Below are 4,562 nucleotides of genomic sequence, written 5' to 3'. Positions count from 1 at the left end.
ACTTGGTTGATCAGTGGTTCTTTTCACTAAGAGAAATAGTACAGAAAAATTAATAGGCTACTATGAAAAGTTTATGTCCTGCTTGAACAGTGACTATTAGGAGACAGATGTTATGTTAAGTACTAGAAATATAAAGGTAAACACAGCATGGCCCTTGCTCTCACAGAACTCAATAGTCTTGTGCAGCCCACATAAATAAGTATGCACATGAAATAAATATAGATTGTTAAAAGGGGACATCAGTACAGTGCTAAAATGAAAATTAGTGGAGGAAATAGTCAACTATTGCTCATTGGTAGTCATGAAAAATGTCTCGGTTTTCAAAACTGAACCTAGGACCTAACATTCGAAGAAGCCATATGAAACTAGTAGAAGAATGGTCAAGGTATAAAAGACAGCTTCCAAGATCAAGAATATGAGCACAGACCAATAGGTCTAGATTATAATACAAGTATGTTCAGGCAAAAAAAAAAGTGGGAGTTGGGAAATCAGAGTTTTCAGGGAATAATATATATGCAAAAAGCAGATGGCATCTGGAGGGATGGGCATTAGTACTCAAGAGACAGAGCAGATATGTTGCAATTCCAGATGATTGCAACTTTCCAGATGTAACCAAGGGAATGAAGAAGAGACATTGTAAAAGTTATCAAATCAAAGAGGGAAAACTGTATTAAAGTCTTTTCAATGAATTGTCCTTACAGTCTTAGAATCAATCAAAAAGAATGAGAAACAAAACTGTGTTCTATGATTAGAACATTGTTGCTAATTTCTAAGTGGGCAAAACAAATGTCTTATTTAAGAGATGGAAGATTTGTTTTTACATACACAAGGAATTGTGAGAAATTGTTGCACTTCACCTGTTTACCTTTAATGACAAATGTTCTGTATTTTACCAGAAACCAATAATCCGGTTTATAAATTTATTAGAAGCATAGACTTTATGCTTTTATATCCTAAACTTGTCTGGTTGTAAAAATCAAGCATGATACTTGTTAAAAATGGGCACTCTTGGGTCTTATCTGAGATCTAATGAATCACAATCTCCAGAAGAAGTGTTTAGAAAATTTTCATTTTTAATAAGTATCCTAAATAATTGTGAAGATCAGAGAAGACTGGGGAATGCTGGTGTAATAGAAACAAAACACACCATGGGTCAGGACACATGGATTCCAGGCCCCATTCTCTGCTAACCAGCTTTAGGCTTTTAATCCAATTACTTAATCTTCCTTGAGTCTGTTTGATCTTCTTACAAAATGCTTTTTGAGGCCTTTCCATATAATGGTTTCCTCTCACTTGGGATTTCTGTGGATGGTCTGTGTAGGAATTTTCCATATACTCTGCACAGTTAAAATCTGTGATTTCAGGCAACATTAAAAAACAAGCAGCAAGTTACAAAATAAATTTGCTGAAAATTCCTTAAAATTGTAAGACATCACAATTGTTTTATTCTGATATTTTCAAGTGATGGCCTCTTTATCATACTTTTTAATTTACAAGATTTTTAAATCATCATCTTTTGAATCTCTTTAAAAATTTCAAATAAAACAATCAAAAGAAAAAAGAATGCAAAAAATGAGCATTTTTCTACCCAAAATGTTTTTTTAATAATTATTCCTATATTCAATGGAAACTACAAGCAGAAAAATAAATAAATTTTAACAATACAATTTTTATTAAAATGTTTTGTGTTTAAGATCATGAAACCATGTTTGCCACTAGTTATAGCTTTGTGTAACTATTAGAATATCTTTGTAACTATAGATTGCAATGTATTAGTAGATAATAACTGAAAATACTTTCTTGATTAAATAGGACATATAAAGACATCATGTATAAAAGGCTAAATATTATCTTGTGAAAATGTTGTTTAAATTACATTATCTATATATGTTTCTGTATATATTGTGTGATTTTATATATAATGAATTTCTTACTGCTCAGACTATATCATATGTACTTCTGCTGCCATGCTGTAAATAATATTAATTAGTTTGGGATGTTAAATGACACCAGTAGGTAACTGCATGAAACATGAGAAAGAAAGAGTTTACCCGAGGCTTGTGAAACACAAGCACTCAGTGAGCTCTGATAAGGCCATACATACATTCTATGTAGTTTGCATTCTGCTTCCAGATACCCAGAGATTGGAAGATCTGCTAGCATTGATGCCTGAGACCAAAATCTAAACAAAACACATGCACCATTGTGACAATGCTCAAGTAACCCTCAGAGGATACTCGCTTTTCCCCGCCGGGCCAGAGGGATGAGCAGAAAGAGCTCCCCCGGGGCATTGTGTGTGAGCTGGGCCCAGAGATAGCAGGCCCAGGGGGGTAGCTCCGCCGCGGGAAACAGGACACGCCTCAACCCGGGCAAATTCCCGGCCTCTTCTGGCCACAAGCCAGCAGTCGCAGCTCGCCACCTCTCTACTCTGCTGTCGCCTGACCGCCCCGCCGGGTCCCGAACTGGTCCGCGCCTTGGCCCGAGGCCCCTGGACCCTTGGCGCTGGCGGCGCGGTTAGGACCGGACAGATGTGGCGCATGCGTGGTGGCGCCACCCGGCCCGGGAGCTGTGGCTGCGGGGACACAGATGGGCCAGGCCGCCCGGGCCGGGTTCCGCAGCGCGGCGGAGGCGACAAGAGTTGACTAGGCCCTGCGGGTAGCGCCCGACAGCAGCTGGAGGAGCGTTTCGCGGACCTGGCAGAGAGCCACCTGGAGGCCATCCGCGCGCGGGATGAGCAGGACCGGCAGAACGCGAGGCTGCGCGAGGAGAACGCCCGGCTGCGGCTCGAGAACCGGCGGCTGAAGCGCGAGAACCGCAGCCTCTTCCGTCAGGCTTTGCGGCTCCAGGGGGAGGGCGGCGACCGGATGGCCGCAGAGGCGGCCCTGGGTCCCCCGGAGGCTGGCACGAACCGGAGGGAGAGAGGTGGTCGCCGTGAGGATGAACCAGGCAGCCCCAGGGCCTTGAGGGCCCGGCTGGAGAAGCTGGAGGCCATGTGCCGCAGGGCCCTGCTGCAGCTGCACCTCGAACAGCAAGGGCCACGCCCGCGTGTGGACAAGGAGGAGCCCCTGTGCAGGAGCCCGACTCTGGCCTCTGTGCCCAGGACCCGGCGCCCCCAGGGAGCTGGCTGTAGCCTCTGGCCTCAGCCGGGAGAGGCGGGGCCCCTGAGCGCCCCTCCTTCTGCGCTTGCTGCTTCCCCACCCTACACTGCTGGACCACTGAGCTCAGTGCCTCCAGCCTACCACCTGACACTTCCGGTGGCGCCCTGCCTCTGCCCGCGGGGTCCTGCCAGTGTCTGGGCTCTGGAGCCCCCATGTGTGTGGGCACCTGCTTCTGGGCCCTGCTGGTTCCACCGGAAGAGGCCCTGCCACAGAAGCGCAGGTTTTGAAACAGCAAGAACTGGTTCCTGGAAGCTCTTCCTAATTTATGAACCTTTCTAAGTGTATTTTTTGTTTCTCAATAATGATCCTTTGAGGGCTGAATAATGCTTCTTGAGTTGGTCGAATTTGATGTTCTTTCTTTAATCCACTAAAGCCACCAGTTATTATTTCTTGTGTGGCCAATACTTTTGAGTGTGTGTTTTTATAAATAGGTATTCAATGGATATCCCACGAAGTACTACCTTTTTATAAAGAAGAAGATGATATTTATGATTTAGAAATTCTTGTCTGCCCCGACTTAGTCCGCATACATTTAATATAAACTGATTTGTTTCACCCCAGAGAATTTTACGTATATTCCTATAGGTAATCCTTAGAACTGGTAAATAAAAGTAGTTCATTAAAAATGATCTAAAAGCTTCCCATGACTATTATTTGAAGTGTGTTAAATTTTTATATGTGTCTGTAAGAGATGTATAGCTTCCCTATTTTAATATCTATATTTGGTTATCCTTTGTAAGGTTTTATTTATTTAATTTTTTACTTTATGTAACTGATCTTTTAAAATAACGTAAAGATTAGTTCATCTAAGCATTTTTCATTATTATTGCATTAATATTAGAGGTTAACCAATGTGTAGCTAATTTGTATCATTTTAACTGTTTAACAGCTTTTAAGAAATTGTAAGTTACTTGTACATCAAAAACACCCAAGTGGAATCATTTTGGTTTTCATCATGGTTTTTGTAGTGGTCAGGAAAAAGAGATTAATAACAAAACGCTTTAAGATCACATTTTTTTTTTTTTTTTTGCATTTTGTTCATGAATAACACTTTGGCCTACTAAGGAGTGAAGAGGATAACTTTGTACCCGATAAAAACTATAGAGGCAAAAAGTGTGACCTCTTTTTTCACCCATCATAAAGGTCATGGTCAATACTTCTATAATTAAAGACAGGCTAACAAGAAAAAAGCATGGCAAATTTATCCAATCTAAATTTTAGGTAAAACAAGAGCCTTTGGAAATTAAAATGAAAAACTCAGTGAAACCTGTGTTTATGACTAGATGGGAGGAATGGACATCCCTGTAGAATTATGATTTCATGAAAAGTATATGACCTATTGGTTATAGCCTGGAAAGACCTGTATGGTATCTTGGCTTCTCTATATGGCATTCTTTCCTTGGG

At 41.6% G+C, this 4,562-nt stretch overlaps 1 pseudogene; it reads left to right on the top strand.

Moving 5' to 3' along the window:
* Nucleotides 1-2,645: 2,645 nt before the first annotated feature.
* On the top strand, nucleotides 2,646-3,130 carry LOC144252303 (tumor suppressor candidate gene 1 protein-like; annotated as a pseudogene).
* The last annotated feature ends 1,432 nt before the right edge of the window (nucleotides 3,131-4,562 follow it).

Source organism: Urocitellus parryii, unplaced genomic scaffold (assembly GCF_045843805.1).
Source record: "Urocitellus parryii isolate mUroPar1 unplaced genomic scaffold, mUroPar1.hap1 Scaffold_40, whole genome shotgun sequence".
Classification (NCBI taxonomy): domain Eukaryota; kingdom Metazoa; phylum Chordata; class Mammalia; order Rodentia; family Sciuridae; genus Urocitellus; species Urocitellus parryii.
Note: the sequence above shows the minus strand (reverse complement) of the source record. Positions and strands in the feature narration are given on the sequence as shown.